This window comes from Lepidochelys kempii, chromosome 9 (genome assembly GCF_965140285.1).
Source record: "Lepidochelys kempii isolate rLepKem1 chromosome 9, rLepKem1.hap1, whole genome shotgun sequence".
Lineage (NCBI taxonomy): Eukaryota > Metazoa > Chordata > Testudines > Cheloniidae > Lepidochelys > Lepidochelys kempii.
This window is the reverse complement of record NC_136388.1, coordinates 20102663-20127660: the sequence shown is the minus strand read 5'-3', so window position 1 is coordinate 20127660 and position 24998 is coordinate 20102663. Positions and strand designations below refer to the sequence as shown.

Genomic DNA, 24998 nt, shown 5'->3' with positions numbered 1-24998 from the left:
TGTGTTCCCCTTCAGAGTTGCTCATCTCTTTTTGATATCTTCAGCACTTCACCTTAATCCTGTTAGTGAAGCAGTGAATGCAATCCATCTTTTTTTTTTTATCAGCCTTGTTCACTCCCTTATAAATAAACTTCTCACTGGATTATCGCTTCAACTAATATATCAAGTTCCGTATCGGTGAATGTATATGTTAACAGCCACCCTGGATAATCACTGATATCAGCATCTTTGGAAAAGGATCAAAATTATATCCCCTATAAATAAATTTTAAAAATTAGCAGTGCTCTAACACAGCTTATCTGAATTTCTACCAATTTGTTTTCTCATGCACCTTTGAAAGGTTCTCTGTTCCTTAAAACAGATACACTAACATAGCTGCAACAAACACTACAATAAACAAAGTAGAATAAATACAAATTCACACTTTTATAGCACCTTAAAATACTTTGAAGACAAGTGAAGACCAGGAATTTCAAAGGGGACAAAGGAAGTTCGGCAGTGAAATTCAAGGGGGACTGGAAACTTAGCTCCATTGGATCCCTCTGAAAAGCCCAGTTTGACTCATCTCACTCCTTGAGAATAGGTATTGCTCCCATTTAACAGATAGAGAAATGGAAGTTGAGACAGGACAGTGATTTGCTCAGTGTCCCAAGGGAGATGCTGAATATGGCTTAGAGATAGATTTATTGCAACTGTGCTGTGTGGTGTGATAGCTTTGCTGATATAGCTCAATATTCCCTTCATTAGTCCTTTTGCTGCCTTATTGCACTGCAGTGCCATGCTGATTGAACTAATAATCTAGCAATATTGTATCTAATTTGTTCATCACTACAGCAGGTCTATACTGTCAAATTTCCTCCCTTTCACTCAATATTTATTTCTAATTATGTTTTTTTACAAAGTTATACTGGCCTGTTGATTATAAGAACATAAGAACGGCCATACTGGGTCAGACCAAAGGTCCATCTAGCTCAGTATCCTGTCTTCCGACAGTGGCCAATGCCAGGTGCCCCAGAGGGAATGAACAGAACAGGTAATCATCAAGTGATCCATCCCGTCATAGAAGATTAGGGTTGGAAGAGACCTCAGGAGGTCACTAGTCCACCCCTCACTCAAAGCAGTACCAACCCCAACTAAATCAGCCCAGCCAGGGCTTTGTGAAGCTGGGCCTGTCGCCCATTCCCTGCTCTCGCCCATTCCCAGCTTCTGGCAAACAGAGGCTAGGGACACCATCCCTGACCAATTTACCATCCTCTGTGAATGTCATGTGTTGCTCCCTTTCCCTACCTCATTAACGAAGATATTAAATAAAACATGAAATAACTCAGATCCTTGAGGTACTACATTATAGCGACTCTGACTGTGAGTGTATACGTGCACATACCTATATGTATATGCATGATGTTACATTCTCATGGATGGTACACAGAGAAAATAGGGGCCTCCAGAGAGATCTTGTTTAGACTATGAGGTAACACATAATTTTAAACCTGAAACATGAGGATTCTTGTCCCAGTTGTCCATGCGTGTCATTAATATACTCACTGTCTGCCTGAAGGACAATGATTTGTTAGAGTGTCCCCATTAGACACCTTCCCCTCTTGCAGTTCTATTCATTAATATTTATCATTCTTCTGTGAGGGTGAAAAGTGTTCTCTGTATAGCTCATATATCCATCTCTTAAGCTTACTGTATGATGTTCTCAGTACTAGTGTACAGGAATGCACAGCAGCTAACACAGGGGGAAAGGAAATGAGAAAGCTACCATGCCACACAACCTGATTTTTCTAGGTGATAGTCCTATCATCACAGGACAGCACTTACAGACACTGACGACAAACATTTTAATTAAAGGTCCTGCTGAATCTCTCAGTTAATACATACTGAGTAGAGCCCTTTAAGAATTTCTATTGCTCTTTGTCATTTGACTTGCCATCATTGAGCCTGGGAAAGCCTCTCTCCTTGGGCTAGTCAGAAGGGTCATGGGAATGTTGAGCCACGCATCATGGATATAGTCATCAGTGTTAAAGGCCGTACCTGTACAGAGATTATTTTAGGTACAGTGTCTATGACTGAAAAGAGTAGAGCCATTCATGCATGTCCCTCAGGTCCTGTAGAGTCAATAGGTGCCTGATGGGAATCTCCATTACAGTGCACTGGCTTGCCTAACAGGACACCTGCAAACTCTGAAGGATACCTGGAGACCTACAGGAATAGCTTTACATTTTCCAGATGATGGCCATAGTGTACCATATACCGTTAAAGGAAAGACAGAGCTGCAAGATTTAAGTAGCAAAGAGGTTTGCTGGTTCTGCTCATGCATCGGACAACATGTAGCTAATGTTCTGATTCTTGTCTATTTTGGCTGTTTGGTGGTTATGTTTCATTTTTACATCTTGTCTTCTAAGATTGCCTTTCTGTTTAAAAAAAAAAGTCCTTATTTTCTTCCATTCATTCTCCCTTTTCAGTAGTCACTATAACTCTATCCTGCCTATCATCCATTCAATTCACTTCTTTCTTCCCCACACATCCACAGTATGGCCACAGCTAGTTATACTCTTTCTCTACCACGTTAAAAATATATGACCTAACCTCCCATACTCACTTCTATTATCAACTCCCTTATTTCTTCTTGCATTCTGCATCACGTTGAAACCCATATATTTCTCATCCACTCTTAAACAACTCAGCCCTGCTATATTGCTGCTCAGGTTTCTTCCTGTTCACTCCAAACCAGAGGTGAAAGTAAGCCGGTACGGCCTGGTACGGCTTACCGGTTAGATCCCGTGCGCTGTACCAGGACCGGCTTTCCAAGAGGGCAATTTAAAGTCCTGGGGTAGCGGCGGCGGGGCTATGGCGGGGATTTAAAGGGCCCCGGAGCTCCAGCCACCGCTACTGCCCCGGGGCCCTTTAAAACCCCGCCAGAGGCCCGCCGCCACTACCCCAGGGCTCGGGCAGCAGGGCTCAGGCGGGGATTTAAAGGGCCCTGGGGCAGTAGCAGCGGCTGGAGCTCTGGGGCCCTTTAAATCCCCGCCACCGCTACCCCAGGGCTCGGGCAGCAGGGCTCAGGCCGGGATTTAAAGAGCCCCAGAGCTCCAGCCGCCACTACTGCCCCGGGGCCCTTTAAACCCCCGCCTGAGCCCTGCTGCCCGAGCCCTGGGGTAGCGGTGGCGGGGCTCTGGTGTGAATTTAAACGGCCGGGGCAGTAGCGGTGGCTGGAGCTCCAGGGCTCTTTAAATCCCTGCCAGAGCCCTCCCACCCCTACCCCAGGGCTTGGGCAGCAGGGCTCAGGCGGGAATTTAAAGGGCTTGGGACTCCAGCCACTGCTACCGCCCCAGCCTTTAAATCCCCGCCGAGCCCTGCTGCCCGAGCCCTGGGGTAGCGGTGGCGGGGCTCTGGCGGGGATTTAAAGGCCTGGGGCGGTAGCAGCGGCTGGAGCCCCAAGCCCTTTAAATTCCCGCCTGAGCCCTGCTGCCCAAGCCCTGGGGTAGGGGTGGGAGGGCTCTGGCAGGGATTTAAAGAGCCCTGGAGCTCCAGCCACTGCTACTGCCCCGGCCCTTTAAATCCCCGCCAGAGCCCCGCCACCGCTACCCCAGGGCTTCGGCAGTAGGGCTCAGGCGGGGATTTAAAGGGCCCCGGGAGGGTAGCGGGGGCTGGAGCTCTGGGGCCCTTTAAATCTCCGCCAGAGCCCCGCCACTGCTACCACAGCGGAGCCCCAGGCCCTTTAAAGCTCTACCAGAGCCTAGAGCCCCGGGATAGCGGTGGCAGCCAGGAGACCCCAGGACTCCTCAGTGATTTAAAGGGCCTGGGGCTCCGATGCGGTAGCGGCAGCTGGAGCCCTGGGCTCTTTAAATTGCCCCTGAGCCCCAGGGCTCCCAGCCACCTTTGCAGCTGGTAGCTCGGGGGTGATTTAAAGGGCTCCAGGCTCCCAGCTGCCACTACTGCAGTGGATTTAAGGCCCTGCCTCTTCTGGTTGAGGCCACGCCCCCTGCTCAGGACTCCAGCATACTGGTAAGTCCTGTAGCTTACTTTCACCCCTGCCCCAAACTTTCCCCTTAACCACTCATTTTTTTATTTTTCTCACATTCTTGCCTTTGTGTGTTACTCCTTGCTGTATTGGTGCTCAAAGTTACTACCCCTCTCTTTATTTAAACTCCTCCTGAAAACTTATTTCCTCCATCATGGCTTAAAACTAGTTTCTTCCTTGAAGCCCTCTGGTGAACTCAGTGAGAAATGCTTATAATGAAAACAGGGTTGCAGCCTTCAATAGAGAGAGAGGCCTGCTGTTTCTCATTAATAATGCTAACTATAACTGCTCTTTTTTGAAAGAGGTTGACTTTCTTCATCTCAAATAACTAAATATCAGGGAGGAAGTAGGAAGGCCCAAGGATTCACTTGCAATACAAGAGTTGTAAACTATAAGTGCCTTGGTGTCAATTGTCATTTTGATGTCCTCTCCTTTTGCTTTAAACTAGCTATTAAAAATGCTATAACTTTAAACAATTCAAATATAGGGTCCAATTCTATAGTCCTCACTCACATGAGCAGTAATTGAAAGTAACTGGGTAGTGCATAGTAATTATTCTAACCTGTCATGAGACCCTGTGATGAGCGGAATGTGTTTTCTGCTAGGCTACTGATTGAAACTCGAGTGGAAGTGAGGAAGTACTATTCAACCTGAGTAAGGGTTGAAGATTTAAGCCTATAATGAGTGATTTTACTATTAGGTGAATAAAATGTTCTAAATCCGTAATGCTTTTGAATTAAAATACCCCCTAATTGAGTAGTACATCATTATCTTTCAAGGTGTAGTATTATTTCCACTCTGCCTCTGAATATTAATTTATTGTAAAGTAGAGCTGATCAGATTTTTTCCACAGAAAATTTCAACTTTATATTGGAAAGCTTCATACCAAAAAAGGTGAAAACTGCCAATGATGGGGAAAAATGGCCAAAAAATATGGACATTCAAAAAAACAGTAATTTTTTTGCCTAAATTTTTGCTTCTTTTTGTGTTTTCAGTTTTTCAACAAAAAAGTATTTTTTTCTCAAAGAAATAAGACACTTTCCATTAAAATTTTTGTTTAGTCAAAAAGCCCAATTTTCTGTGGAAAAAAGTTTTGAAGGAAATTTTTTGACCAGCCTATTGCAAAACTATAGAAATTGACTACCACAGGATTTGTAAGAATTCAGGTCTGAAATGAAATATCTTCCATATAGCTCAAATTTTAGATGATAAAAAATTTATAACTAATTGAAAAGACTCATCAGAATAATATATGTAGGACATTATCATAATCATTTTAATACACAAGTACAAAACATGGTAAACATGCTATAATCTATTATATTTGAATAAAGAAAACTCTTATCCGACATGACAGAAATGTCTGAGGAAGTTTGACACACTTATGGCCTAATTCTCTAGTTCGAATGACTTCAGTGTGACTCACATGTTAAAAAATGATGGCAGTAACCTTCCTTGAAAATGTTTGTCCTTGTCACCGATGTCCTCTTTCTTTGCCCTTTCTTTGGCTTGGTAATAAATAATGGTGATTATTTTATTAATATAATTATTTAAAGAAAATCAATAGCAACCCCATGTCAAGAAAAAGGAAAACAAAATTTAATGCAATAGCATTCTTATTCTGAAAAAAGAAAAGGAGTACTTGTGGCACCTTAGAGACTAACCAATTTATTTGAGCATAAGCTTTCGTGAGCTACAGCTCACTTCACAGCTGTTACTCTGAAACCTATTCTTATTCTGAACTACAATAAATGGAAAACAAATTCCTTACAAAATGTAAAAAGCAGAACAGTCATGCAAATCCCACAAAACTCCTTTCTTTGCAGTTCTTCAGTATGTGTAACAAAGGATGGCTCATTACATCTCTCCATTTTTATTCAGGTATTTGGCCATATTACACAGTTATTAAAGGTTATTTGTTGTTGCTGTTGCTATTGTTTAAACTTTAATTTTAAGCACCAGTATGACTGTCTATGTGACATTTGCTGGGAAGGAGCATGCATCCAGAACCCCCAAGTATCAGCTTAGTTTCCTCTGACCAACAGAAACCATCTGCACTTTTTATTTCTTTCACTCTCTGCTAGTCAGAGCTTTATATTGACTTCTGGCTAGAAAATTGAACTTCTTTCCCAAGTCTGGCTGTCTCATTAGAATCCTGATACACTCATTCCGTCTTCCCAGACTGGTGGCACGCTGTAGAGACTAACAAGAAAGGAAAGTAATTGTGATTTTTTTCCCCTCACAAATTCTAGGCTAGTGTCACATCAAGCTCCCAATTATTTCTTGGGGTCAGGGAGCCTATGGAAATATCTCAGTATAAAGCCAGATTTCCAGGCATGGACATAACAGGTGTGCACCCATAAACATGTGCTTATGTGACAGTCTGCAAAATATCTGTCTGCAACAGGAGGGTTAAATGTGCTCTGCTCAGGCCATGTAGCCATATGCTAGGGGAAGGAACCAATACCACAAGAGTCTCAGCAGGGGTCAGTGGGGATGGAATTGACTCAGGGCAAAGGAGGAAGCAGCCAAACTTCTACATGACTCACATACTGCTGTTTTACAGATCATTGCCTTAAAATACTGCATGCAGTTGGTTATAAGAAAGCTGGCTTGTTAGTTCTAAGATTTCTGTAATTGATTAGTTACAAGCTAGTGGTCTGATTCTCTATTGCCCTGTACTTTTTGTAGTCCTATACAAGAGTGCCAAGTGAAGGCAAACTATGTGTAAAATGCTACCAGATCAAAATATTAGTATTTTACAGCCACTGTGTGTAGTCATTTACAAGATTCGACATGTAGCACAATGAATAATAAGGCAAATGAATTATAGGAAGATGTGGGGTGGTTAAACCTATTATTGTTATATTTATTTACATAGTCCCCAATTCTGTGGTATCTGAGTGCCTCCCAAGTATTTATCTTTATAACAACACTGAGGGAGTGGAGTGTTTTCCACACTATACGGATGGGGAATTGAGGCACCATGAGGTTAAGGGACTTGCCCAAAGTCACTCAGGAGTCCCAGGACCTCTGCCACAAGACAGTCCGTTAAACTGAATTCTCCTGGGAGCCACAAAAGTTAATGTGGGGGATTAAAACTGCAGTGGATGAAACACTAAAAGTATTTGGTGTTTCAAGTGAACTTTATACATAATGGGCCAAATCCTCAGCTAGTGACAGCGATGGTTTTATCTGAACTGTGTTTAAGGCACTTATCTCTTGGCATCTAAGAGAATTATAGTTTGTAACTAAATAGTGTTTTCTTTCTCTATTACCTTAATTAAAAAGTGTGAATTTATATGTTTTTAATTATGTGTTTATTTGGTATAACAATTTATTTACAGACATTCCTAGGTACAGCCTTTATCAAAATGGTATGTGGAATGGAGTGTATACACCCCACACAGGATTAGAAAGAGCTAAAGGGAGGCAGAGAGCTATATTAACTTCACCTAGTACATCTGGGGAAGTGTAACAGGGTCTTTCACCCCCTGAGGGCCCCTGAGGACTGAAAGGCTTGGGCTAGCCAATCCTGATTACAGAATAAGCCACACCTGGGAGAGATCAGCATGATTGCCCTATAAAGAACACAGGAGGCTATAATGAAGAGGGTGGAGGGTAAAACTGAGAGATTAGTAGGAGTGAGCAATCCTCATCTGAGAGTTAGGACTGAGACTCCAACCAGGTAAGGCGTGGGAGTAGTCTGCCAAAGCAGGAAGGTCTGGGATGATGAAGATAAACCTTTGTTTTATGTAGCTGTCTGGGTGGAATTAAAGACTTGATTTGGCAAGTTTGTTAACTTAATAAAGCAAAACCTGAGAAGGGATGGGAATGAATAAAAGTGATTGAGTTTCTTAAGCACTCCAAGAGGGGAAAATGAGGTAGACTCTCTGTAGTGTAACCTGAGGCCACTAGTGGGTGTATGGGAGGAACTAGCCCTGCTACTAACTGGTGTACTTGCAAGGGTCCTGTGGTGCTCCTCCCATTAAGGAGGGAATGTGAAGGCATGGGGCAGGTCAGATCCAGAGAACAGAGAAAGCAGTTTGTTTGCTAGCTCAACACCAGCAATGGATGCAGGCTGTTCTTCTGTGGTAGCAGCATAAGACACAGTGAGACAAACAGCAGGTAATCCAAGTGGTGAAGCTCCAGGCACAGAAGGAGTGATAGGAAGACCACTGTTCCCAGCAAGTGAGGAGAATCCTGCTGACATGTTAAGTTTTAAAAGTGGGAAGTCTGGACATAAGAGTGGAATGCCTCAGTTGGCAGTGGGAGTGCTTGGAGTGAGCTCAGGGAAGAGATGCTCCTGGAGTGGTGTGGAGGAAGAAGGATCTGTCCAAATGTTTTGAGAGGTGGGGCATATCAGGGGGATCTATAGCTCTAAGAAGTGTGAAAATGCAAAGGTAAAAGAGAGAGGCAATGAAGTAAAGAAAGTTCCCCCTAAGAGTCAGGGGAGGAGTATGTACAAGGGGGACAAGGATGGAAGACCCCTCTACAAGTTGTTTTGTTTGTGGAATGGAAGGTTGCATATTAAAGACTTGTCCGGAAAAGATCTAGAACCTTGGGGATGTTACAGAGGAGAGCCTGTGAGACAGGGAATGCTAGGCCTTCTCAAAGAGAAGTCCCTAGACCTGTAAATTACATTGCATGGGTTGTTTGTTTAAACATAAGCTACTGGAGGTGTTTGAACTAGGAAGGGAGGAAAGAATGCAGCTTTCCCTGTATAGGAGTGAGAGAGCTTCTGCAGGGAAGACCATGGCACAGGGGAGTTTGGAGGCTTCTGTGGGAAATACTGACTGGGAGAGAAGGGTTGGACCTGGAGGCCACAGCCAGAAGTAGCTGTGGGAGCTACAGCTGTCCTTACTGCCATGAAGCAGGGTAATGCAGTGAGTCCAGAGGGGAAATAGCTGTTGAAGGCTAGAGGAAAAGATATTAAGTCTGAGAGCAGCCCAGTCTTGGAAAGGCATGACCAGAGCGTGGAATCATGTAGGATGTGGCAGGACAAACTTGGTGGGTAAGAGAAGGGTGTGGAAAGGACGTTGATGGTATGTTCTCCTTTAAGGAGAAGTACCAGAGGGAAATTGCTTGCTGGTTATCCTCCTTCAGAGCAGCCCTGCAAGAAAGGAATGAACTAGCCCTGCAGAGAAGTGGGAATTGAAATGCTGGTGGATGAACGGGTTGGGCTACAGCTCCAAGTGGGGGGAGATAAAAGGAAAGAATCCTTTTAGCCCTGGAGTTTAGTCAACTGTAAGTATTGCCAATGGAAAAATAAACTGGCAAGGGATGACAAAGAAAACAAGGCATTCTATCAAGGAGAACTTGACCTGGGGTGGGCAGCAAAGGTGTTTTTTTTCTTTTTAAAAGGTGGGTGGGTGTGGGGAATATGTAATCTTGCCAATCCTTATTGCAGAATGAGTCACATCTGGGAGAGATCAGAGTGATTGCCCTATAAAAAACAGTGTAAGGTTGCAATGAAAGGGCAAATGCTTAGGGATTAGAGACCATGTCCTAAGCACTAAGACTCAGACTCTAGCCAGGTAGGGTTTGGGAGTGGCCTGCCAAAACAGGAAGGGCCCCACATGGGAAGGTGAGGGAAACCTTTGTTTTGTGCAGACGTTTGGATGGACATAAATTTGTTTGAATGTTTAATGAAGCAGAACTTGGGAAGGGACACAAGTGTTCGGGTTTCTTGAACAGTCTGCAGGGAAACTGAAGGCAGGCTACCCGCCATGAGGCAGTGCATCGGAGGCTCAGTTATGGGCAGGTATGCTTAGGTGAATGGAAGAATTCAATGGCATGCAAGACAGTCAAAGGAAGAGGATGGGCAGAAGTCCCCTCTCCTGGGAGCGGAGACTGGATAAGCTAAGGATAGGAAAAAAAGATATAGCTTTTAGTGAGCCCTGTAAAGGGGAACGACTCACAGGCCCTGTGAGTAAATGTCCTGAGGTAAGGGCAGAGAGGTGGAGTGAGGAGGAGGAGCAGTTGAAACCTCAAACCTATCTGGAGCGAGAGAGGTCCAGTGATATTTATGGTTTGGATGCACTCTTGTTGGAGTGGTGGACTGAAAGAAAATCCCAGAAGGGGCATAAGGCCTTTGGGTTTTGCTGGGTTTGCTTTAATGCCCTGGAAAGAGTGAGACTTTAAAGGAATCAGGCCAGATCCACGATGCAGGAGACCATCCGAAAAGGCCACAGAGGAGCAATCCACAATGACAAGGCTGCTCAGTTCAGTATTCACTTTCATCTAAACAATCGGCTGTGTGCTCACTCTGATCATTGCTGAGGTCCAGCCAGTACAGTTCTTCCTACAGCACCTGCAAATAGAAATCCTGGGTCTCTACAGCTACGTCATCCCTATGGAGTGCAGCTTCATGAATGAGGCGGTCTCTAGACAACTTAGATCCCTACCTGTTAAGGACTCTGTAGAGTAGGATCAGGGCTTTGAAATCTTTTGAGAAGGAAATGAATAGCTACAGAACTTGTGAACACATCCTATGCCGGTTTCACATCAGCCTTTGCTGCTCAAAAGATGCTGCAGTATCCGGCACCAGCTTCACTGCTTTGGTAGCAGTTCTGTTCAGCATCTGTATAAAAGGTAGCATCAGCTGAATTTAAAGGAGAGACAAGCATGGATTTTTGACTTGGCCTTTGCCTTAGAAAATGGTGTCACTTCTGGGTCAGACAAAAGTGGGAGAAGGCATTCTAAAAAAAAAACCTGATTCTCATTTTAATGCAATAGTATGCTGTGGCAAGTGAGAGCGGGAAGCAGCCAGACCTACATGTGACTGTGTCTTTGCACTGTGCTATGTCTTTTCATTTTGCTATGTTAGTAATACCATTCTCTCAGTGCCTTGGTGTTTTGAAGCCATAACACACACCCTACTCTGTGTACAAAAATCTGTATTTGCATGGCCAGTCGACCAACTAAATATGCAAACAGGCAATGAGGTTCACAATTTTTTTTTTTTTTGTGACTTGGTGCAGGATTTGCAGATGTACTCTGTACAGCACATGGCTGGAAACTTGCCCCGTAGCCTCGTGCAGCTTCTATATTAAAGTGGCTGTTACAACTAGAAGTTTACTAGCATTCCATTTTAGAATTCTGTTTGTCGGTTTATAAATTAACAGGAGGAAATGATGCTGTGCACAGAAAGTTGTCATAGAAAATCTCTGCCAGGGATATTGTGTGTGTGTAAATCAGATTGGATTCCCATTATTTTGGCTACTTCCCTTAAAAAGGTGATGAGAAATGGCAGCTGTTTTGTGGTTGTGAACGAAACCTTCTTTTAAAAAAAAAAAAAATTACTACATGGGCTAGGTCTAGAAAGTAATTTACTTTCACTTCCATGGTTGACAGAGTGAGAATTTGAAAGGCTGCGGTTTACTAGCAAACCTTATTAGGTAGTTAAACATTTTACCCAATATGCTTTTTTATATCCAGCAGAGTACTTGGAGTACACCATGTTTTAAATGACTTCTTTTTTTTTCTGTAGAGGAGGCAAGAAATTAACTATGCAGAATATCTTTCTGCAGAAGCCTTAAAAGAAAGGGTGACAAGGTGGGTGAGGTGATGTCTTATTGGACCAACTTCGGTTGGTGAAAGAAACCAGCTGCAGAGCTCAGTGAGAGCTCAGAAACTGAAAGAAAGGGTATCAGATATCCAAAACAGGGGTCTGTCTCTCTGGGTCCTTAATGTTGCTTCTATTATTGTAGTAGCTGAATGTCTGTGTCTCTCCCTTTACCGCTACACACATACACTTAAGTAGCTGCAGTAGGCCTATGTGCAGCATACAAGAAAGGGGGCCATTAGCAGCCCTGGGGTGCTGTGCTGGCTCTGAATAGACCAGTGAGAGGATATGGTTGGAGGCAGGGCAAAGGAAGGCACACCGGGTTTACACTTACATGGATTCTAAGGTTTCAGAGGAACAGCCGTGTTAGTCTGTATTCGCAAAAAGAAAAGGAGTACTTGTGGCACCTTAGAGACTAACCAATTTATTTGAGCATGAGCTTTCGTGAGCTACAGCTCACTTCATCAGATGTTTACCGTGGAAACTGCAGCAGACTTTATATACACACAGAAATCATGAAACAATACCTCCTCCCACCCCACTGTCCTGCTGGTAATAGCTTATCTAAAGTGATCAACAGGTGGGCCATTTCCAGCACAAATCCAGGTTTTCTCACCCTCCACCCCCCCACACAAATTCACTCTCCTGCTGGTGCTAGCCCATCCAAAGTGACAACTCTTTACATAATCAAGTCGGGCTATTTCCTGCATAGATCAAGGTTTTCTCACATCCCCCCCACCCCCATACACACCCCCACACTGTATGGGGGTGGGGGGGATGTGAGAAAACCTTGATCTATGCAGGAAATAGCCCGACTTGATTATGTAAAGAGTTGTCACTTTGGATGGGCTAGCACCAGCAGGAGAGTGAATTTGTGTGGGGGGGTGGAGGGTGAGAGAACCTGGATTTGTGCTGGAAATGGCCCACCTGTTGATCACTTTAGATAAGCTATTACCAGCAGGACAGTGGGGTGGGAGGAGGTATTGTTTCATGATTTCTGTGTGTATATAAAGTCTGCTGCAGTTTCCACGGTAAACATCTGATGAAGTGAGCTGTAGCTCACGAAAGCTCATGCTCAAATAAATTGGTTAGTCTCTAAGGTGCCACAAGTACTCCTTTTCTTTTTATGGATTCTAAGGTAGCATACCTCACAGGAGCTGTAGTGCTCCTTGAGTGCAGCTCTGTACCCTGTCTCAGTATTGGGGAGGGCTGAATTTCAACCCCAGGACTTCTGCCTAATTCTTCCACAACATATGTGATTCCTTGACCTTTTTCTAGGGTGGTTGCATTTCTCTTTTAGATGGTAGAGCAGAGTGGAAGGCATACAGGTCATGTACAGAAATTGGTTTTATATCAGCGATTTTGTTTTCAAGTAATTCTTCCCACTTGCTCCATCTTTCAGTTAAATATAACACCACTGTTAACCTAAATCAGGCAGTCCGTATCTCCTTTAGTGGCTATTTTCAGACGTCCATTGACGTAGCAGGCCAAATCTCACAATGTCACCTTGCCTTCAGCCTGTCAAAGCAGGAGCAGTGCCCTCTGTCAATCATGGACAGAAACTGTGCTTCAAGAAGGGCTGAATAATCAGAGTGAGGAAGGAACCTGTGAACTGTCAGCAGCAGCAGATGGAGGAAATGTGGCTGGAGCAGTGTGGGAGCCAGCTCAGGGCAGGCTGTGAGGTGGGGAGGAGGTCTGAAGGGAAGGAAGACAGCCTGTTCTAGGGGAAAGGTCCAAAGACCATGGCAGATGGACGGAGGGGGTGGGGAAGACAGGAGTGATTGCTGGAGTGCTGTGCTGGGGCACAGTGCCTGAAGCAAAGGCTAAGACATGGAGCAAAGAGACAGTGAAAGTGACAGGCACTAAAAGGAGAAGCAGGGAGAGATTAATGTAATGTAAGCAAATCATTAAAACCAATGAATATCATCAAGGAACAAAAGACAAACTAGGATAGTTAGTTGAATATAATTTTTAAACATTTCAGCGTTTTTCCTTGGGCACCAAAACCTTTTACCCTGTCACTAAATCAGTAACAAGCAGCACTGGAGAGAGAAATCCCCTCCTGAGCCACAAAGAACAGAATGGGCAGCAGCAGGGCCAGCTCTACCATGCAGCCCCATTAGTGACACATTGTCATTTTTGACATAAGCGGCATAAGAACCTGAGGGAGAAGATTGCAAGTACATTTCCCTACTGGCTTTTTAGCTGCCAAGTGAACTTTAGTGTCTGCAGTATCAGAGATGGGCCCAAGCTGCACTGTCTGAAGATGCGTGGTTCAGGATGCTCGATCATTCCATCTTATAGATCAGGACAGTTTAAATTCAAAGAGATCTGGATCTAGAGCCAAACTTTCTCTAAGTCTGGAAGTGCTTGGTCCGGGTTCCTCTGTGTTCAGAATTAAACACTTTCATCATCAAACATTTAAATGGGTTGTGACTAGCCATGTGCAGGTCCACAACATGGGGAAGGTGCAAGGAATCTTCTTTGTTTTTCCTATTTGGGTTGTTCATAATTGCAATCCTTGTTCCTAATAAAGGGTAAGGTGGAAGTGTCTATGGTCCTGCTCCTTCTCTCCCTCGCACCCTTCACTGGATAGCAGTCCTGGCCAACTACACGTGAGCATCATAAACTGTACCCCCTTATCTTCTGTAGTAGTGAGCATGATCCCCTGTGAAGCTGGGAGTTCCTGCAGGGGTAATGTAACCCAGAACCACCACCACTACTGCTGCAGCCCTAAATATAATGCTTAAAGGCCCAATTAATCAACCATGCAGGGCAAAATCCTTCTCCGTCCCTCAATTGTTTACAGGTGAAGTCTTAAATATCAGCAGAAACCAGTGGGGCCACCACATACCTCTTCAGCTCAATCCAATTCCTGTACTACTTTTTTTTTTCCCCTCATGACAAAACTCCTTGTTTCTGTACTAGATCTTGTAAAAGACCAATATAGTGGACAGGTTCTGGTTTTATTAAAACATTTTTATAACAAATCCAATGTTAAACACTTTCTCCTTTAAGCAATGTATTATCAATTATGCAGTTTGAATCGCAACACTTGAAGTTTCAAAACACATCTCGTGCAATGTTCAGAGAGGGGGTAAGTACAGAGGGAGAACCTTTCCCTTTTAGTTAAGTGACTCGATGGGAATTAGGATTCAGGGGATAGGAATTCAGTTCCTAGCTCTGCCACAGATTTCTTATGTGACATTGGGCAGGTTTGTCTGTTAGATTCCCCCCCCCCCCCCAAAAAAAAAAATCAGCTCTCAAGCACCTAAATAAACTTGCCACACTTTCAGAAGTTCTCACTGAGAACAGTGGTAGCTGCAGGAAGCTGAGCACTCTTGAAAATCTGACCCGTGTGGGCATCAGTTCTTCATCTATAAGATAGGAACAACAGATACAGCGAGGGAGAAAGGAAATACTATCTTGTCCACTTAAATCATGATATATGTACAGCACCTGGCACAATGAGGCTCCAATCTTGGCTGGGATGCCGAGGGTATGGTAACTAATAATTTGAATTGATTCATTATCTCCCTGATTTTTCTTAAAACTGATTTTTTCCCCAAATTGATTATAGATAACTGTAAGACTTGTAAATGGTGTTGCTTTTATAATAGGTCTCTCATCAGACCAGAACACTTCCATTTAAAAAATGGAGACTAACAATTGTATGCTTGATTACCCATGCAATCCTATAGCTGGCTTAGGTTAATGGTATGTATTGAGTTATTGATCATGCACATTATCTATTCACTGGAATGCCGTAAGCAATTTTCTCCTATGATATTTGCAAAATATTCAGAAAGTTAATCCCGTAACAACTGTCCTGTAAAACAAAGTGATTGGCATATGATTTAGCACATATGTATATTTCATGCGTTTGTACAACAGGGTCTCATTCTTGCAATCATCTGCTCATGAGAGTAGTTGTATTGACTTCAGTGGGATTTTAGAGAATGCATCTGAGTGATATCCTTGCAGTTGTTCTGCTGTTTTGCCTTCTTAGCTGGACACTTCAGCAGACTGGGAAGGTGACACAACAACTGTTTGCAAGTTTACGCACTGTCTAATGTTACTAAGGTAACTGTAAATTGCACAGCAATCTGCTCAGAAGCCCCTGTGAAGATGAAGTGGTCAGAGCTTTTGCTCTTTGGAAATGTCAGGCATTGGCACTTTTCATATTACTCAGGATCTAATGAAAGAGGCAAAAATTACTTGGTCACAATATCTGAGATGAATTTTTTTATCCAGATTTTCTGTAAGCTGTACTCCCTCCCACATGCCTTTTTCACAGCATTCCCCACTCACTTGAAACATTACACATTCAAGGCTCAATCTTCAGCTGTGCTGAATTTTCACTTGGCACAGCTGAGAGGGGAATTGCAGGGGAAAGTGGCTCTAAACCACCTTTCTAGTTTCCCAGTTCTGGGCCAGCCAGGGGGCAAAACAATCCCCCCTCTAATCGAGTAGCCCTGCTGTACTGTGATGTAGTTAATGTAGACTAGCCAACTGTTGTACTAACCATTATCCAGCAATGTGTCATACTTTGTGATACTCTGTACTCTAAAGTAGCTCCCTGGAACCCCCATATTCACCACTGCCATATAATTGTGGAAGACGGTACAGGTGTGGAGCTGGGGGGAATTGTCTGGAGCCTTTCTATTGTTGGTTTGAGGGGCTGGGAGAGCATTCATTTAATTCAGTTGGGTGTGTCCCAGCCTGGGGATGGCTGTGCAAAGTGCAGTACCTGCCAGAAGTTTGTAACTTGACATCAGCATCAATGTGAGGGCCAGCCCCAGTCGGTGGATGTGGGACTGCTGAGCCCTGCGTCCCAGGTTGCACCCTGGAAACCCTGTCACAATACTCTGTCCCCTTCAGGGCCCACCCTTTTGCAACCCCTTAAACCACCCCTATGCAGAGGAGTACAGGTTGTGGATCGCTTACAGCTGGCAGTGCCTGCTTTTTTTGCCCTGTGACAGGGAGAATCCTTAGTTGCCCCTTTTGCATTACATTGTCATTGTTTGCATTACCTGATTCCTTCTTTTTTTTTTTTAAACCCCACCATGCAAACTGGGCAGGGATGGGTGGGTGTATAAATAAAAATAATAACTTTTCAAACTGTGTTAACTTTTGGGGGAGGGGGGATCACACCTGGGGTATCTGGCAATGCAAACAAGCCAAAAAGCATGCTGTGTATATACGTGTATGCATACATGCACATTTCATTACAGTTGTAAAAATGCATGAAGTGTCTGTCTGCATTTGCTCTCACAATGAGTTGCCAGAAAGACGCACGAGAGCAAAACTGCAGTCATGATTCACTGAAAGTGTCAAATTGTGACCTCAAAAATGGTAAACCTGATTTTCAAACTGGTTATTTCCCTTCATGAACTACTACCCACAGAATCTTTTATAATGTGGGATTGAAAACTAATGCTAAAATGATAGCGTAGATGGGGAAGAGGTTTGAAACAGATTTGTACTCAGTAGCAGGAAGTGGGATCCTTCAGATAAAGACATTTTGTTCTTTTGAGAATATAAACTATTACAAGGTGCCATAAATATAAAGGGAAGGGTAAACCCCTTTAAAATCCCTCCTGGCCAGAGAAGAAAATCCTCTCACCTGTAAAGGGTTAAGAAGCTAAAGGTAACCTCACTGGCACCTGACCAAAATGACCAATGAGGAGACAAGATACTTTCAAAAGCTGGGAGGAGGGAGAGAAACAAAGGGTCTGGTCTGTCTGTCGATACGCTTTTCTGCCGGGGATAGACCAGGAATGGAGTCTTAGAACTTTTAGTAAGCAATCTAGCTAGGTATGTGTTAGATTATGATTTCTTTAAATGGCTGAGAAAAGAATTGTGCTGAATAGAATAACTATTTCTGTCTGTGTATCTTTTTTTGTAACTTAAGGTTTTGCCTAGAGGGGTTCTCTATGTTTTGAATCTAATTACCCTGTAAGGTGTCTACCATCCTGATTTTACAGGGGGGATTTCTTTATTTCTATTTACTTCTATCTCTATTAAAAGTCGTCTTGTAAGAAAACTGAATGCTTTTTCATTGTTCTCAGATCCAAGGGTTTGGGTCTGTGGTCACCTATGCAAATTGGTGAGGCTTTTTATCCAACATTCCCCAGGAAAGGGGGGGTGCAAGGTTTTGGGAAGTATTTGGGGGGGGGAAGATGTTTCCAAACAGCTCTTCCCCAGTAACCAGTATTTGTTTGGTGCTGGTAGCAGCCAATCCAAGGACAAAGGGTGGAATATTTTGTACCTTGGGGAAGTTTTGACCTAAACTGGTAAAGATAAGCTTAGGAGGTTTTTCATGCAGGTCCCCACATCTGTACCCTAGCGTTCAGAGTGGGGAAGGAACCTTGACACAAGGCTAAATTTGAGACTTTTGCATTTTAAAATACATTTTTATATCCTGTACCGTACTGCACTAGTGAGCTGCTTGTCTTAGTCCCTTTGGGGATGTCAGACCAGTTGTCTGTCTCTTCACCTTCTTATGAGCAACTCATTACCAACAGCTGCTTTCCGGTTTCATAACTGCTTTCCAGGAGTCCAGTAGGATTACAAAAAAAACACAAGCTGCTATTCACAAATGATTATGTAATAGTGAATATGAAAGTCTAAACACTGATCTTTTAAATAATGATAAAGGTAGTTAAATTATAAAGTAGCTATTTTCTCCACTCAATGTTCTCTAGTCATATTAGACTAAATCAGTCATTGCATTATCTTTCTGTACCCATGCAAAATCTGTTTGCTCACAAAAACCAACACCGGTATATGTTCATGGACAAGTACATGCGCAGATCAGGTGACTGCATGCCTAACTGCTTCATTTACGCAAGCAAATATCACCTTTGCAAGGTCAAATATGGGGTTTATGTGCATAAACAAGTGTAGATACAGGCTTATTTTTCAGGCCAGAAACATGCTGTTTGAAAATGTGGGTTTATGAGGAACAAATCACAAGCTTGTTCTCTGCTTCCCCTTTTCTCTTCTCTCCCCCGCAACCCAAAAGAGTAGCTAAGAGATATGTCGTCCCGGGGAACCTTAAACTCTGGTTCATTGTCTCTGGAAACTTAGAATACCAGACCAGTTGTTTGTTACTTGATTAGCTGCCTCTTCATGGCAGTGGGTTTTTGTTTTTGTTTTTTTTTATTTTTCTTCTCAGCATCTTATTTTGACAGGTGTGCTATACAGCCCCTTAAAAATTATTAAACAATATGCTAATCTCAGTGATTACTTCTTTTGGACAGCAAAATATTTACATGAGATTGTTCTTGACTAATTTAGTAAGCAAGTACTAATTTATATGAGCATGTCTTTTAGGACTAATCCATGCAAATAATGACCCTAACTTTGTTTTCATACAGTAGTTATGACTTATTTAGGCTTTCAAACAACTTTGAGTTTCTAAAATAGGCACTGCATAAATTATTCCAGCTTAGTCACATAGTGTACTACAGCTAGTAACTCCTGATAGTATGTTTTTATTGACTTTTTATCTTGCACTATTTTACAAATATATACTCCTACACATAAGAGCGTTCAGACACATTGGATAATACATTGTAACATCTTCCTACTCAGAAGTCATAAAATTGTTTTCTTTTCATTTGTCTTCTATAAAAGTGTCTCTCTTTATAGTCAGACAAGAGACTGGATGACTCAGTGTTTGGAATAGGATGTTTTAGAGAACTTTTTGGAGTCAGGATATATAATTCTATTTTACACACACAGTTTGTTTAGTACAACCAAATGTAGAAATTAAACAGATTTTATGGTTTTGAAATCCATGAGACGTCTAAGCTGTTGGTGGTTGAGAGTTAGAAAAAGTTGCATTTGTTTACAGATGGTCTGGGGAAGAAACATCCAAGACCTGCTAACAAAAAGCCTTACTCCAAAGTGTGTTGGAGCGTTCTTTAATTATGACACACAGCTCTATCTGGAATATAAACTATTTTCTGTTATTTTATCTATGTAAGTGCTATTATGGCTAAGCTCTTCTGTACAACGAAGGCCCACAGATGGGGTGGGCTAGAAGAAAGTAGTTTTGATATGTCCCAATGAGATGGTCTTGAGATAATGCTCCTAGATTCGAAAACAGGAAGGGTCTAGTCTGTGAAAACCTAAGAGAGCTGGATTTTTCACTATACAAAAGACGGTCCCTTTCTGAAAGGGCAGATGTGGTCTTGGTTTTCATTAGCTTCCATCTGAACACTATTTGGTATTTTATTTTTAATTTATGTTGAGGATACTTTAGCTGGAAAGCCTCAACTGTGATATTATGGCCTTATAAGGAAGATTCCCATAAGGAAGATCCTAATCTTTTGACTTCATTAGTCAAATCCAGAACCTTAACCTCCACCCAGAAATCCACAGGTAGCCAATACAGATTATGAAACAAGGGTGTAGTGCTCTTTCACTGAAAGATCCTATTTAACAAGCAGGCCAATTAATTCTATAGTTGTTTTGGTTTCATAATTGATTTAAGATGTAACCCTAAGTGAAGTAAATTGTAGTAATCTACTCTTGAAATGAGAGAGACATGAATCAAGGTAGTGAAGGCTTGCATCAGAAAGTGTCAGTGTCCCTGAAAACTATTGAAATCCAATCATTCAGCAATAAGAGCTAATCTGATTGGACTCCTAAATTGCAAATGTGGCCTTAAAGAAAAAAGGCAAGAACACACCTTCTGTCAAAGGGACAGGTAGAACCCTAAACATATATTCCAGTTTCTTTTTCCATCCTAATGCCATCGCCTATGTTTTATGTAAGTCAAATCTCAATCAAATAGCTCCCATTCATATTCAGTTTCTCAACCAGACACTGGGAAAGATACTTCCTCACTCACACACTGAACAGGAAAAGCGTCAAGACAGAACACCGGATAACGATAGTGGGCAACCTGCAGGCCACATGTGGCCCTTCAGGGTAATCCGATTGCAGACCACGAGGCATTTTGTTGACATGTACCATCCTCAGGCATGGCCCCCCGCTGCCCCATGGGAGCATGGGCTGTTATAGCAGGGATAAAGGAGAGACCAGTCAGAACTGGGGGTGGAGGGCAGGAAATCAGATCATTATCTTATATGTCTGTATACTGATGCAAGAATTATGGGGAATAAATAGAACTCAAAATGCTAGTAAATAAACGTAACTATGACATAGTTGGCATCACAGAGACTTGGTAGGGTAATGCACATGACTGGAATATTGGTATAGAAGGGTACAGCTTGCTCAGGAAGGACAGGCAGGGAGAAAAAGGAGTCTTGTACATTAAAAATGTATACACTTGGGCTGAGGTTGAGACAGACTTGTCAAAAGTCTCTGGGTAAGGATAAAAGGGATTTTTAAAAGGGTGGTGTCATGGTAGGGGTCTACTACAAACTACCTAACCAGGAAGAAGAGGTGGATGAGGCTTTTTTTTTAAACAAAATCATCCAAAGCACAGGATTTGGTGGTGGTGGGTGACTTCAACTACCTACACTTCTGTTGGGGAAAATATCCAGTAAGTTCTTGGAATGTATTGGAGACAATCTTTTTATTCCAGACGGTGGAGAAAGCTACTTGGGGAGAAGCTGTTTTAGATTTTTGTTTTTGACAAATAGGGAGGAACTGGTTGAAAATTGGAAAGTGAAAGGTAGCTTGGATGAAAGTGATCATGAAATGATGAGTTCATGATTCTAAGCAACGGTAGGAGGGAGAACAGGAAAATAAAGACCATGGATTTCAATAAGGCAGACTTTAGAAAACTCAAGGAGTTGGTAGGGAAGATCCTAAGGGAAGCAAGTCTAAGGGGAAAACCAATAGAAAACAGTTGGCAGCTTTTCAAAGAGACATTATTAAGGGCAAAATAGCAAACTATTCCACTGCGTAGGAAAGATTGGAAGTATGGCAAAAGACCACCCTGGCTTAACCAGGAGATTTTCAATGATTTAAAAATGAAGGAAGAGTCCACAAAAAGTGGAAACTAGGTCAAATTAAAAAGACTACCCGTATGGAGTGCAAAATTAGAAAGGCCAAGGCACAAAACGAAATCAAACTAGGTACAGACATAAAGGGTAACAAGAAAACAGAATGTGGAATTGACAGAGGTGCTTAATGACTTTTGTTTCAGTTTTCACGAAGAAAGTTGATGGTGATTGGATGTCTAACATAGTGAATGCCAGTAAAAATGAGTTGGGATCAGAAGGGCCTAAAATAGGGAAAGAACAACTTAAAAATTACTTGGACAAATTAGATCTCTTCAAGACACCAGGGCCTTGATGAAATGCATCCTAGAATACTCAAGAAGCTGACTAAGGAGCTATCTGAGCTATTAGCGATTTATCTTTGAAAAGTCATGGAAGACAGGAGAGATTCCAGAAGACTGGAAAATGGCACTATAAAAAGGGAAATAAGGACAGCGCAGGGAATTACAGAGCAGTCAGCTTAACTTCTGTACCTGGAAAGATAATGGAGCAAATAATTAAGCAATCAATTTTCAAACATCTGGAAGATAAGGTGATAAGTAACAGTCAGCATGGATTTGTCAAAAACAAATCATGTCAAACCAACCTGATAGCTTTCTCTGACAGGATAAGAAGCCTTGTGGAGGGGGGGGGGGAAGAGTGGTAGACATGGTATGTCTTGACTTTAGTAAAGGTTTTGGAAGAGTCTCACATGATCTCATAAACAAACTAGGGAAATGCTACCTAGATGGAGCTACTATAAGTAAGGCTGTGAGTCTGTCATGGAGGTCACAGAAGTCACAGATTCTGTGACCTCTAACTTCTGCGGTGGCCAGCAGCAGCAGTTAGGGTGTGTGGAAGGGGGCTCAGAGGTAGGGGTTTTGCAGGTGTAGGGGGCACTTACCTTACTTATCCAGCTCCTAGGTGGGGAGGGGGGGCTGTCCCAGTTTTGTGCGCGGCAAGTGCCCTCAGGCCCCACCACCAAAGCTTCCATTGGTTGCGGTTCCCAGCTAATGGGAGCTACAGCAGCCGGTGCTTATGGTGGGAGCAGCGGAGGAGCTCCTGCCCTGGCCCCTGCCTCTGTTGCTTAGGAGCTGCAGGGACCAGGAGCTGGGTAGGAAGCCCCTGCCAACCCCCCTCCTTGCTAGCACCATCAGGGGTCCTGCACACCTCCCTCAGCCCCCCAGACTGGCCCCCCAGAGCATCCCTGCCTCCTCTCTCTCTCTCCCCCCCCTGCCCACCGAAGTTTAGTCATAGCGGGTATTTAGTAAAAGTCATGGACAGGTCACGGGGCCCATGAATTTTTGTTTACAGCCCATGACCTGCCCATGACTTTCACTAAAAATACTTATGACTAAAACATAGCCTTAACTGTAAAGCGAGTGCAAAACTGGTTGGAAAACCATTTCCCAGAGTAGTTATCATGGTTCACAGTCATGCTGGAAGGGCATAATGAGTGGGGTCCCACAGGGATCAGTTTTGGGTCTGGTTCTGTTCAATATCTTCATCCGTAATTTACATAATGGCATACACAGTACACTTATAAAGTTTGTGGATGATACCAACCTGGGAGGGGTTGCAAGTGCTTTGGAGGACAGAATTACAATTCAAAATGTTCTGGACAAACTGGAGAAATGGCCTGAAGTAAATAGGCTGAAATTCAATAAGGAAAAATGCAAAGTACTTAAGAAAGAACAATCAGTTGCACACATACAAAATGGGAAATGAGTGCCTAGGAAGGAGTACTGTGGAAAGGGATCTGGGGGTCATAGTGGACCACAAGCTAAATATGTCCACAGTGTAACACTGCTGGGGGGGGGGGGAAGTGAACATCATTCTGGGATATATTAGCAGGAGTGTTGTAAGAAAAACATGAGAGGCAATTCTTCCCCTCTACTCTGTGCTGATTAGGCCTCAGCTGGAGTATTGTGTCCAGTTTTAGATGCCATATTTCAGGGAAGAAGTGGACGAATTGGAGAAAGTCCAGAGAAGAGCAACAAAAATTATTAAAGGTCTAGAAAACCTGACCTCTGAGGGAAGACTGAAAAAATTGGGTTTGTTTAGTCTGGAAAAAAGAAGATTGAGAGGGGACATAACAGTTTTCAAGTACATAAAAGGTTGTTACAGGGAGGAGGGAGAAAAATTGTTCTTGTCCTCTGAGGACAGGACAAGAAGCAATGGACTTATATTGCAGCAAGGGAGATTTAGGTTGGACATTAGGAAAAAATTCCAAACTGTCAGGGTGGTTAAGCACTGGAATAAATTTCCTAGGGAGGTTGTGGAATCTCCATCACTGGAGATTTTTAAGAGCAGGTTAGACAAACACCTGTCAGGAATGGTCTACATAATACTTAGTCCTGCCACAAGTGCAGGGGACTAGACTAGATGACTACTTGAAGTCCCTTCCAGTTCTCTGATTCACACTGATCACTTGAGCATGAACTTTCTTGTTAAAGCTATAAATGGCATAGAAGAAGTGTTTAGTAGTCCCATTATTCTTTTGCCTCCTTTTGACAAAAGAAAATGAAATTTCATATGTTTTTAGGAACCTGTGATCCAAATAAATCAGCACTGAGTGAGAGGAAAGTTATAACAAAACTACAAATGCTTAACGTTCCAAACTCTTAAAATATAACATGATTATATTCAGAATGACTGAGTCATGATATATTGAATACTTCCCCATCTTATGGTTTGTGAGTGTTAAAGAAATCTGAATTATCAACTCCAAAAATGGAAATGCTTTATCTGCTGTTACTTAAAAGTGATATTTTCAAAATAATGCTTTAAAAATATAAAATTTAGACTGCTTCCCCCCCACCCCCCCAGCTTTCAAATTAAATAAAGCCACTCAAATGTTTGTAGGGAATATTTGTTTCAAAGCTCAGATGTTTCTCTTTTTTTTTTTTTTTAAGGTTCTGATGTCATTGCAGCAATTTCATGCTGTTCTAAAATATTGCAAAAGAATCAAAGAAGGCTGATTAAAGAGTAAAATATATTTCTAAATATTACACATGAAGACAGAATGAAAAAGAATACCTTAAAGAGACTTCACTATTTTAATAGGAAGTGTGTGTCAGTCGCTGTGGAGTTCATAGTTTTCCATAAGTAGCTTATTGGTTTGTCCTTGAAATGTGCTAAACTTGTCCCCCCAAGTGGTGAATGTGAGGTGCACATAAAGGTCGTATTTACCTTCCATAATGCCATGTCAGAATGTTTAGAGGGCCTTCTTAATGGATTTTAGAGATCAAGAACAGTGGCTACTGACATTTTCATGAAAGATGTAGTATGGACATAGCACTCCGATTTCAATTATTTAGAGATTAAAAATCCCGGTGCCTGAAACAAATGATGGAAATGGCAATCTTGATACTTCTTTGGGAGAAGAGATGTAGGGGGAGGCATTTCTCACCTGTTTGTTTTCTGGATGCAGGCCCCTCAA

The 24998-nt window shown here is 42.6% G+C and overlaps 1 long non-coding RNA gene across 2 annotated transcripts in view; it reads left to right on the top strand.

Annotated features, from left to right (window-relative positions):
- Window positions 1–24998, top strand: part of LOC140916868 (uncharacterized) — a 312730-nt gene that overhangs the window by 8943 nt on the left and 278789 nt on the right. The window contains exon 1 of one of the 2 annotated variants that reach the window (XR_012160673.2): window positions 17329–17411. The exons of the other annotated variant lie outside the window; for it this stretch is intronic. This is a non-coding gene — a long non-coding RNA (uncharacterized LOC140916868). Of the gene's footprint in view, window positions 1–17328; window positions 17412–24998 lie in introns of those variants that run through there. 2 annotated transcript variants of the gene reach the window in all.